Below are 12,780 nucleotides of genomic sequence, written 5' to 3'. Positions count from 1 at the left end.
GCTCTGATGGGAGAGAGAACCTACAGAAAAATACATTTTAATGCTTTTTTTCCCCCAATGTAGGTGAAATGGGTTTTGGCTTTTTGTGTGTGTTAAGCTTTACTTCCTGTATGGGAAATGCTTCTGGCCAAATCAAGGGAGTAGAAGGCATTGAAAACAGCAGTACCATTGCAATTCGGCTGCAGAAAGGTATAGGACTGGCTGGTGATTGGGTGATGCTTATTTATGACTTTGAACTGCTGGCTAAAATCAACTGTAGCCTTGAAATTGCAATTGTGGCTCTAAATTACAGCAGAGTCTCCCCCTTTGCCCCTCAAAAGTCTTATTAAATAATATTTGTGTTACCATAGCGTGGACGTTGGTAATCTTTATCTTGATTATGTTTCTTTAATTATGAAACTGCATCATTTGCATAATTATTGGCTGACCTCTTTTGCACCGAATCTTAAAAATATATGTGTATATGCATGCTGTTGTAGACTTTATACACTTATATGAATATGTCCCAGTAGTGCTCTGTACAGGTTCAACTGGCTGTGTGCAAATTACACATTGGAGGATCAGGGCCATAGCACATAATACTGTATAAAGTGTGTGTGTGTGTGTGTGTGTTTAGAAGCTATAGATATATTTGGTATGGGGGTATCAACATGCCTATTTATAGATAAAGATATGGGGGGAGGAGAGGAAATCCAGCACCACTGCAGTGATGTATCAAGATTGACATGAAAACCAATATTATTCTAGTTAGCAGAGGAAATTCTTTGTAAAGCATGTACAAGAAAGGTATTTAACCCACCTCAACGATTTCCTGCCCAACTATATCCAAATAAAATCAGACACATTCTTTTTTTTTCTGAATAGGGTCATTTTGAAAGAACTCTTGGAACAGAGAAGTATCAACATTTTTCTCCCCTCCCCCATTTTAGTTCATGGTTTTTCTTGTGAAAAGCTTCTAAAAAGGCTTTAATCTTGTATTTAAAATTAAATCTGTGAAAGTCTGATTGCGGGGCAGGGGTGAAAAAAGGATTTGGTTCAGCATTTAATGCACTGAGGGAAGAGACCTCCTTGCTTTGGATTTCTGTGTGTCTGGATGGCAGGGTGTGTAATTGCAGTTTTCAGTCTGTCCTGCCAGCTCTTTGCTGATACTGCCTGTGCTTAAGGCCATAAAACTGAGAAACTTTGTGCGTGTGTTTCATGTATGCTCTATTTAGCAACTGGGGAAAACCCCATATATCTTAGATCTTAATTTTTTTTCAGAGTTTGAACATGTCATAACTGGTTGGCACAGAGTATTATAGCTTTTGTACAATTGATTTAATGGAAGAGGGAGGATTAAAACTCCCTTGCGCAGCTTAACTACTTGAAGTCACATAGCTCAGGGTTGGAAAATTTACCAGACACCATACATAGCCAGAGGCATAGACAATAAGTGACTTGACCCAAGTTTCACAGGAAGAAACTCAAGACCATCCTTTTTCTACTCTCCCTATCCTCTGCCTGTTTTTTGACTGCTCTCTCTGAGAGTACTGCAAGAAACTGTTTCTGCTGCTGCTTTCTTGGAAGCAGCAGGTTGAAATTGGCATGGTTCTTGTCAATCTCTACTGTTCCCCAGAGTTTTTTAAATAACTGTGAAATGGACCAGCGTCATATCAAGTTCTGTTTGCAATTGCTTTTGGCAAAATTATGAAGTGCACAGGAGGCACTGTAGCCATTTGTAGATTAATGAAGGGAAATCAAAACACTACAGAAATGGGTGCTGTATGTCTCCTCACTCACCAGTGGAAGCTTCGCACTTGCCATTGGCAAGTAGATTTTTTTCACATTCTTGCCTAATTTATAAGAAAAGTATCCTTCTCCCTTATAGTACACTGAGAGATCACAAACCTAACAGCCAACTACAGGAATAATAATTTTTAAAAAACGTAGATAAAATAGTTTAACTGATGAGTATCATGCATAGTGTGAGGGCTAAACACTTAATGCAAATATTTTCCCTTCAATTTTTTTTTTATGTTGTTGTGCAATTATTTCAAATGCCATTTCTAAATGAAACTGTAGATCATGTAGTGGTTGAGAGACAACAATATTTGTCAATATGTGCTAATATTTAAAAAGGATGATCCAAGTAATTTTAGGCCTGTCAGTCTGACATTGATTCTGGGCAAGATAATTGAATCCTTTATCAGCCACTCCATTAATAAAGAATTAAAGGAAGCATTAATTTTTTAATCAATTCATGCCAATCAACATGGGCTTGTGGAAAACAGATCGTTAGTTTGACAGGGTGTTTGGTTTTTTTTTTTAAATTTTATTATGAGAATACTAGTGTTGATGTCATATGTTTTTAGGGCTTGCCTACACAAAAATGTAATTTGTGGCAAGCTGGTGAGAGAATGTACCACCAGGAGCCTGCTGGGCACTAACTGTTCATGTGGACCCTGCTGACATGAATTAATGGACTAGATCAAAATGCATTAACAAAGTGTTAATGCACATTGGTAGAGTCCACATGTATAGTTAGTCTATGGTAGGCTAATGTTGGATAGATTCACATCCCAGCTTGTCACAAACTAATTGTTCAGGTAGACAAGCCCTTAGACTTCAGTAAGGTGTTTGACTTTGGTACCGCACAACATTTTGATTAAAAACAAAAACCAAGAATGATATAAACTTAACATGACTCACACTAAATGGATTAAAAGTTGGCTACTTGGTAGGTCTCAAAATGTAATTGTAAATAGAGAATCATCATTGAGCTGGTGTGTTTTCTAGTGGGATCGCTTCTTGGCCAGATGGTATTTAATAATTTTATCAATGACCTGGAAGAAAACATAAAATCGTCTCTGATTAAGTCTGCAGATGACATACAAACTGGAGGAACAGTAAGTAATGAAGAGTACAGGTCACTGATCCATAGTAATCTGGATCACTTGGTAAACTGTGCACAAGTAAAAAGTATGCATTTTAATATGGCTAAATGTAAAGGTATACAACTAGAAACAGACTGTAAACTATACTTAAACTGGGTGGAACTCTCTATCCTTGGAAGTAGTAACTCTGAAAAAGATTTGGGGGTCATTGTGGATAATCAGCTGAACGTGAGCACCCATTGTGATGCTGTGGTGAAAAAGGCTAATGCAGTGCTTGGCTGGATAAACAGATGAATCTCGAGTAGGGATAGCGAGGTTATTTTACCTCCATATTTGGCACTGGTGTGACTACTGCTGGAATACTGTTTCCAGTTCTGGTGTGCACAATTCAAGAAGGATGTTTATAAATTGGAGAGAGTTCATAGAAGAGCCATGAGAATGATCAAAGGATTAGAAAACATGTCCTGTAGTGAGAGACCCAAGGAAATCAATTATTTATCTTAATAGAGAGAAGATTAAGGTTAAGATTACAATCTATTAAACTGTAATAAAACTAAAGTACCGACATTGGGAACCAATACTTGATAATGGGCCTTTCAGTCTAGCAGAAAAGGTGTAACTGGAAGTTGAAGCTAGACAAATTCAGACTTAAAATAAGGCATGCATTTTTAACAATGAGGATAATTAACCATTGGAACAAATTACCAGAGGTCATGGTGGATTCTTCATCACTACAATTTTCAAAGACTGGATGTCTTTCTAAAAGATCTGTTCTAGGAATTATTTTGGGGAATTTCTGTGGCCTGTGTTATACAGGTCAGCCTAGAGGATCACAAAGATCCCTTCTGGCCTTGAAATCTGAGTCTATGGGGAAAAGAAGCTTGGAAAAAATATAACCTAAACTCATTGTTGTCATTATAAACAAAATGTACATTTTGAAAATAAGAGTAGCCTTATACTAATCAAAGGACTGCACTCAAAATTGTTTTTCCTTGTTCTTCTTAAAGTTTTTAATTATGGAAACTTTAAATTGAAATGATTTATCTTGCAAATACTCTTAAGAAAAGTGAGCTAGTTTTTTCTAGGGCAGATTAAAACTGGTCCAGTGATTTCTCTCCCCACCCTCCCCCTGCGTTCTGTATTCATCACTTCTCTTCAGTATTAGATGGAGAAGGTGATTAGGTTTAAATATTAAGGGGAAGACTAAACCTAGTAAAGAAATTCAGGGTTAAAGGGAAAACTCATACTCATCAAGGTTTGTTTGAGTTCATGTGCTTGTTACCTTGTGTACACATATATGCTGTGATGTCTCTGTAATACATATAAAATCTACTGTTGGTTACTCTAGTATACAAGTAATAATTTTAACAGATGATCTCAAAATAATTTGAGTCATTATTTAAACCTCTCAGTGCCTTTGTCAGGTAGGTTAGCTGTATTGTCCCTCATTTTCAAACAGATAAACTAATGCATCAACTGGGACGCCATTAAATCTGAAAGTTCTTGATTTGAGTGGTTTTAAGCTTCACTTGTTATTGCTCAAACAACATTAATGTTGTGGTTGAGTTTTCCTTTTATTAGGATAGTTATATCTTTTTTTAAACATGTGTAATGATGATATTTGAAATGATTAGATTTGTGCTGGATCAGTCTGGAGTCATTATGGCATTTTCATACAAGCCTGACCAGATGTTAGTATTTGAATTAGTATGTGACCAAGGAGAAAAGGGCTTGAAGGGCATATTGGAGGAGGAGTAAAAATGCATGACAGCCCACCTCCTTCTCCCGTGTGTCCTTTTTTTGCATAGTGCGCCACCTGTGGTAGAGGCATTCTGAGTCCTTTGCTATGGCACGTAATAGACCACTGTTGCTTTTAAGGGAAAGAAGGGAAGAGCAATCACTTAGGCCTGGGCTACACTAGCGGGGTGGTTCGAACTAAGATACGCAACTTCAGCTATGCAAATAGCGTAGCTGAAGTCGAAGTATCTTAGTTCGATTTACCTGGCCGTCCTCACAGCGGCGAGTCGACTTCCGCGGCTCCCCCATCGACTCCACTTACTCGTCCTGCCGAGGTGGAGTACAGGTGTCGATTAGCTAATCGATTTATCACATCCAGATGACATGCGATAAATCGATCCCTGATACATCGAACACTACCCGCCGATGCAGCGGGTAGTATAGACGTATCCTTAGTGTTTACTTAATTCAGTCCTTGTGCTCTAATTCCAACAAACAGATAATCCACAGCATGCTAGACCTGTGTTTTTTTAAACTTCTAGACTTGCAGACTGCTTCATTCATCTGACAAAGTGGGTATTCACCCGCGAAAGCTTAAGCTCCAATAAGTCCGTTAGTCTATAAGGTGCCACAGGACTCTTTGTCGCTTCTTAAGATAGTATTTCTTATGGACAGCCTTCCTATTCTGATCCAGGACTTACCCTGTGGAGCTGGAGTGCTTGATTATATGAAGATGAAATATTAAGACAATGTTTAGGATACACGACAAAAATGAATTTGGCTGTATCCCACCATTTTATGTCTCTTGTGTATCCTCTTCCTGGTTGTAGGCATTTATTTTTATTACTGCAAGGTCTCTTTTCATGGCCTTAAACCCTCACTGCTCTAATCTGTTCAGTTCTCTTTGCCATTTGGGTTTGCTACCCTGCCAGTATGATCAGAAATGAATGTGCACCAAAGTGAGCATGGCTGTGAGACCCAAGATACAGAGAGGTGCTTGTAATTTAAATGGCCAAACAAACTTTCGGAAACCCTAAGAGGCATGGTCTAGGACTAGGAGGAAGCTTGAAAACAGCAGGATGCCTTGTTGTGACTGAAGCAGTTCTGCAGAGTATACTGTAAAAGCCATCCTCCCTGTCCCAAGAGCACCGTGGAGAGATTGATTATACACCAGCTATGCTCGTAGTACTTTCAAAGATGGACTACTCTCAGGCTTAAACCTTCTCTGTGTGTTCAGATGGGCATTGCTTAGTTGACACAAGCAGTAAGCTAAGATATATACCTACTTCCTGGATTGCCTGGATTCACACCCAGGCGTACAGGTCTTATTTTAGGCGCTACATTTTGGTATAGCAAAGCAGTTGCCTGAAGACAATCACCAAAATGATGATTGTGTGCTAGCAGCAGTACTCGGGGAGGCCTTTAGAAGTCTCCATATGGGTGGTTATGTGGGTAGAACCAAATTAATAATGCTAGTTTTGATCATAGTTTTCAGAGCATGCCAGTTACTGGGGAACTGTGGGAGAGAGATGAACGGGGGAAAAGAGCACTCTGCAACCCACTCAGTCACTTGTCTGTGTAGGAGTGAGATTGAGCACGAAGAAGAGGAAATTATTCCTGACATAAGAATGGGCCTGGAAATTGCAGTCACAAGTTGAATGCCTTCTGAGACTTAAAGCTATGTCAGTATGGGATTAACTTCAGTATGTAGAGGCAAGATGGTCACGTGGTTAAGCATTGGTTTAGGATTCAGCAGATGAATGCCTGCCTTTTCCTTTGGGGCCTTGGGCAAGTCACTTTAATCTCTTTGTGCTCTCCTCAATCAAATGGGGATAATACTTCCTTTCTCCAACCCTTTGTCTGTCCTGGCTATTCAGCTGGTAAGCTCTTCAAGGCCGAGACCCTCTCTTACTCTGTGTTTGCACAGTGCCTAGCACAGTGGGGCCTCACTCTTGTTTAGAGCCTCCAGGTGCTACTGTAACACAAATTATACACCACCTTGGAGTGATGACAGGCCATCTGGATATCATACTCCATGCCAGTCTCACATGAGCGCACTTGATCTCTGTCCAATTGTATATTGGAATCAAGAAACAAAAGAGAAAGTATTAAACAATCCAGCAGACATTTCTTCCAAGAAGAGATGATTCACGATGATCTTGGAACCCCCTGTTAATAACTCTGTCTGTAAGAGCCCTTGTCAAGGTGCTAATCATGTAAGATCTACTATTAGGAACCCACATGCCCCAAGAACCCAGGTAGCTTTAAGTATTTAGGCAGAGTTCTCTGAGAGAATATGTACCTTAGTAGGCTGACTTAATTATACTAGGGCAAGCATAATTCCCTGGCACTTCAGAATGTGTAGAATTAAAAGGACACTTGATTTGAGGAGAGACAAGATGTGTGAGGTAATGTGTTTTATTGGGAATGGTCCACTTCACCTTGAATGGTCCCTTGAAATGTGGGTTAACTACTTGTATTTAGCTTTGACACTTTGAATAAGTTTCCCAGACCTGAAGAAGAGGAGCTCTGGGTAAACTGGAAAGTTTGTCTCTCTTACAGAAGTTGGTCCAATAAAACATATTACCTGACCCAGCTTGTCTCGCTAATATCCAGGGACTGACATGGCTACACCATCACTGCATACAACACTTGATCAAGAGATAGATTAAGAGTGTGTTCACCAAGGAAGTAAGGGACAAGGCAACCTACCTTTTCCAACATCAGACACTTGTACAAGGGATAGCCCTAATCTTCCCTCAGTACATGAGCATTACAGGGGCTTGCAGAAGTACCACCAAAGGGGTGAGACCTGACCACTTCCACACAAGACAGTACTTAAGGCTGGGGTTAGGATGCAAACACTCTGCACATCTGTGAAGAAAAGGTAGGAGCTTCTTCCCTGTGACATCAGTGTATTCCACCATCCGGTGTTCTCTTGTAGGCTTCCTGGAGCTGCTGATGGTGCAGTGTGTCTCAATCCTGCCTTGACCCTCTGACAACTATGACTGAAACTTACAAAGCCATGGTAGAACCTTTTTAACATATGATGTTCAGGTAGGCTACCATATTCAATGTAGTTAGGATAGGGCAAGGAGCCTAGGATATGACCCTGCAGGTGTTGGCCTTTTAAGTCCATGTTCCCCCTCTCCCCACACCTTTGTTTCTATTTTTCTCTCTACCAGGGCCGGCTCCAGCTTTTTTGCCGCCCCAAGCGGCAAAAAAAATAAAAATAAAGCCACGATCTGTGGCACTTCAGCAGCAGCTCAACCGCACCGCTTCATACTTTAGCGGCAATTCGGCGGCGGGTCCCTTTGCTCTGAGAGGGACTGAAGGACCCACCACTGAAGACTCAGACGTGCCGCCCCTTTCCATTGGCCACCCCAAGCACCTGCTTTGTTCGCTGTTGCCTGGAGCTGGCCCTGCTCTCTACTGACTTTTAGCTTTTTATTTACATTGTCTGAATGTGTCCCATTTCTTTCTCTCTCTCTCTAACACTTTTCAGCTATGTGCTTCAGTGGAGATCTGGAGCAATTTTGAAGGTCATGTACCAGCTGTGCGATTCTGGAGGCTTTTTTGAGGTTGCAGGCATAGTCTGAAATTTGAAATTTGTTGTTGACTGGCAGGCATTGTTTTGGTAGTCTTAATGAACTATGTACCTGCTTCACAATGTTTTGTTCTCTACTTATATTCAGAACCGTATAAGAACAGCTCTGTTACGCCTCACCCCTCATCAGACTAGGGATAAAATGGAAATTTATGTGCCTGCATAGGTACCATAGCATGTTGCCATTTATAGTGCTGACAACATCTTTGCATTGTCCTACAAAAAATAAATGCTTGGTTCATTTTTTGATACTTTAAGGCAGCAGCACAAATAGGTGCTGGAGCCATTACTGTATAATAAAACTTTATTCTTTAGTTCTTGGTACAAACTGTGTTTCAAGAATACTTTACAGAATTAAATAACATTGCTGCAAAGCTGAAATAAAATACAAAAGTGGGGAAAAGAAATTTTAAGTAGTATTGGTAAGAGATGTTTTTGTATCAAATTTGCATAATGCATGTTACATCCCACTGTAGCGGCTGGCCTGCTTAGAGGACAACAGCCTAGTACAGGTACCTTCTAATAGTTGCTCCTCCTTAGATCAAGTGTTTGAGGTCTGTACTGTGGATCTGACAGTCTTGGCTTCAGACTCCACTGATGGTGCTGGGAATCCTTACAGTTTCATAAAAGATTTGAAAAAGGGAAAATGGGTAAAATAGAGGTACAGGAACATACCTCTCAGTTGCCACAGTCAAGATGTGGGTTGTGATGTGTGACAAAACTAAATGTGGGGGGAAATGGAAAAAAATATTCATGCAGGAGGATTCAATCCTTTACTGTAGATAACTATTTAAAAAAAAATCAGTTGCATGATTCTGCATTTGACATAAATAATATGCAACAGTAAAAGTGAAGGGGGAACAACATTTATGTTGATCATAGGTAGTGAAGTGAAATGAGTGATGTCCCTCAAAATGAGGGACAGTTGAGAGGTTTGTTGAGGAAAGCTTTTCTGGATGGCAGTAGGTGCTGTATTGAAGGTTCTTCCAGCGTTCATGTAAGTAACAGAAAACAGTCTATAGTTGGTAAGTATAGAGGGGAAAGAGATGAGTGCTCCCACTTGTCTAATGAGCAAGCTATAAGGCTTTTAAAAATTATGACAAATTTCTGTCCTTTTAAGGCCAGATTTACACTGAGCTCTTACTGAAAATTTCCCACCATCACAGTCACCGTGGCGTAACTCCACTGGTGATAGCGATGGTGGGTTTGCCAGTGTAGAGAAATGTTCATGATGGGCTATCTGTTGGACCCTGAAATCAATGAGGAGCATGTCAAAATTATTAGTGGATGGAGGCAGTGAGGTGGCTAGTAGCATTCTGGAGTCTGGAAAGATGGTGTTTGGGAGGCTATGGGGAAGGGAATTGCAGGAGTCCAGGTGAAGCTAACTGTGTGCCTTTGCTAAGGCTAATGCACATATTGTTTTCAGCTGAGACTTTTCTAGTGGTAGATCTATATAATTCCTGCTAATCCTGAGTGTGTTTCCTGGCAGGTGTGACTTGTTTTTGTTTCCCCCCCCCCCACACAAAGGACACAGCAATTTGTTGTACAACTAGTTTTACACTTCTTTTTTTCTCACATTAAATGCAATCTATTTTTTTTTAAAGTTTCAGCTCCACATATCTGTTGCGTAAAGTTTGAGAGGAAGTCATTTTTCATTAGAATTGAACTCCCAAGGGAGAGGTGAAGCCTTCTTAGTTGTGAATTATATGCAACCCACTGCTTAACTCTGTTCAGCATTAGAAAAGTGAAATGCAAAAGACTTAAGAAATGACAGTAATTACTTGTGCACTGTGAAAGGAGGCACACCTACACTGCTTTTTTGGATGTATGCAGCCTTTTACTCTTCGAAACTTACTTTTTACAGCCTTTAAGTATATGTTGGTACCATAATTCCTGTATAAAAGTGTTTACAATCTTTAATTTAAAGTAAACACATTTTGAAATGTTTAAGAACATTTTTAATTCAAAATTCTCCCCCCCCCACACCATTTGCTGCAGGTTTAGTAGCAGCTCTGTAATTTGTAGATTTCTAGGCTCCCCTAGCATTCTTTGGTATTATCTAGGACCTAATGTGATGCACAGTGAGTGGGAAAAGATTCTCGGGCGTACTGGTCTGATAAACTTTCTTTGGGAAATAAAAAAATGAGAGGGAAGGGGTAAAGGGAAGTGCTGGGTTCTCTCGTCATTCCCATGGGATTTCTGCTGCTCACTCATTGCTTCCCTACCTTTGCCAAGAGGCTCATCATCCTCACCCCTTCCATCTTCTTTCTATTTAAAAAAGAAAAACTTAATTTACTGCTGGAAAGGGGATGCCCTGTGCAATTTCACTGTCTATGCTCCCATAAGACCATCTCTTACTTTGGAAGTGTAGAACATTCTGAATGTGTCAAAATCTATCATAACAAACCAGCCCACTGCTACAGTTAGAAAAGTGAAATGGAAAAAGACTTAAGAAATGAATGTAATTATTTGTCTGTTTGTACACCATGTTAATGAATGACTATGGTTTCAAAATATTTTTTAACACCTTTGTTAAAAATACGTTTGTTAAAAAGACTTCTTAGGGTTGCAAAATACATAGCTTCATAGATTTGAAGGCCAGAAGAGGGACCACTGTGATCTTGTCTGATCTGTATAATATAGGCAACAGGACTTCCCCAAAATAATTCCTGTTTGAACAGCAGCATATCTCTTAGAAAATCATCCAGTCTTGATAGAAAAATGGCCAGTGATGGAGAATCCACCATGTCCCTTGGTAAATTGCTCCAATAGTTACAAATTTATGCCTTATTTCCAGTCTGAATTAGTCTAGTTTCAACTTCCAGCAACTATATCATGTTACACTTTTTGTCTGCTAGATCGAAGAGCCCATTATCAAATATTTGTTCTCAGTGTATAGGTATTTATAGACCGTGTGATGAAGTCATGCCTTACCCTTCTCTTTGTTAGACTCAAGGAGTTTAATCTATTTAGCTTATCACTGAAAGGCATATTTTCCAATCTTGTAATCATTCTCACGGTTCTTCTCTGAACTGTCTCCAATTTATCAACATCCTTCTTGTATTGTTGATATCAGAACTGAACTCAGTATTTCAGCAGTGGTCTCGCAGCAGTGCCAAATACAGAGGTAATATAACTTGTCTATTCTTACTTGAATTTCTCCTGTTTATACATCCAAGAATCGCATTAGCCCTTTTGGTCAAGGTGTTGAACTAGGAGCTCATGTTCAGCTGATTATCCACCAGGACAGTCCACCCCCACCCCCCAACCCCCCAAGTCACTGCTTCCCAAGATAAAGTAATTCAAAATATGGCAAAGGGGAAAAGTACACTTTTAAAAAATGTGTGCTCACATTGCTACTGCTAGTGTGTGACTCAACAGCAACACACAGGGTAAGGTAGGAGAGAGGTCCTGGAGGCCAAATTTAGTCTGCTAGCTAGGTAAGAGATTAAAGTCCAGGCCCTCCATGGTAGTACTCTCTGAAATGCTTCTAGGTCCATGTGCAGAGCCAGTTAGACAGGCAGAACTGCAGGGTCTCAATGCACGGATGAGATAATGGTGTTCAGAGGAGGGATTTAGATTTATTAGGAACGGGGGAACATTTTTGGGAAAAAAGGAGCCTATACAGAGAGGATGTGCTCCACCTAAATCAAAAGGGAAAAAGATTGCTGGCATGTAAAATTAAAAAGGCTGTAGAGGAATTTTTAAATTAAGGGCTGGGAGAAAGCTGACAAGTGTGTAGGAGCAAACAGTTCAAATAGATGCATTCCTTAGGGGGAGCATTTATTAAAGGGGATACTCAATGTCAGAATAAAGAGATAATAGAAGTTGATCAAGGGCAGTAGGAACTGAAGAGAAACAGTCAAAAGAAAGAGTGCCATTCAGTTACATCGCATGAAGGCAGATAGCTAAACATTGACAAATTTTATAAGTGCTCATATACAAATGAAAAAAGTCTGTATACTAAGATGGATGAATTTGAGTGCCTGATATTAAATGAGGATATTGATATAACAGGCATCACAGATGTTTGGTGGAATGAAGGGACACGGTAATACCAGGGTACACAATATATAGGAATAACAGAGTCGATTGCAGAAGTGGGGGAATGGCACTATATGTAAAAGAAAGCATAGAGTCAAATATATTAAACATTTCTAATGAAAAAAACATTATCATAGAATCTCTGAGACAGAAATTCCATGCTTGAATACTAGGAGTATAGCAGTAGGAATGTACTACCGACCACTTGAACAAGATGGTGACAATGACTGTGAAATACTTGTTGAGATTAGAGAGGTTACAAAAACAGAAAACCCTATAATAATGAAGGATTTCATCTATCCGCATGTTGGCTGAGAACACATCCACATCCAAGATGGGATGCAAAGATAAAATTTCTAGACATGATTAAGGACTGCTTTTTAGAGCAGCTAGTCCTGGAATCCACAAGGGCAGAAGCAATTCTTGATTTGACCTAAGTGGCGCACAGGGTCTGGTTCAAGAGGTGAACATAGCTGAACTGCTCGGTAATAGTGACCAGAATGTAATTAAATTTAATGT

General features: G+C 39.8%; 1 protein-coding gene across 4 annotated transcripts in view; it reads left to right on the top strand.

Annotated features, from left to right (window-relative positions):
* The window catches only part of PDE3A (phosphodiesterase 3A), a 539,267-nt gene that overhangs the window by 198,851 nt on the left and 327,636 nt on the right, over positions 1–12,780 (top strand). The window contains exon 1 of one of the 4 annotated variants that reach the window (XM_039544397.1): positions 7,641–7,667. The exons of the other annotated variants lie outside the window; for them this stretch is intronic. The gene's annotated coding sequence lies outside the window, so the exon portion shown is untranslated. Of the gene's footprint in view, positions 1–7,640; positions 7,668–12,780 lie in introns of those variants that run through there. 4 annotated transcript variants of the gene reach the window in all.

The sequence above is a fragment of the Mauremys reevesii genome, linkage group 1 (assembly GCF_016161935.1).
Source record: "Mauremys reevesii isolate NIE-2019 linkage group 1, ASM1616193v1, whole genome shotgun sequence".
Lineage (NCBI taxonomy): Eukaryota > Metazoa > Chordata > Testudines > Geoemydidae > Mauremys > Mauremys reevesii.
Note: the sequence above shows the minus strand (reverse complement) of the source record. Positions and strands in the feature narration are given on the sequence as shown.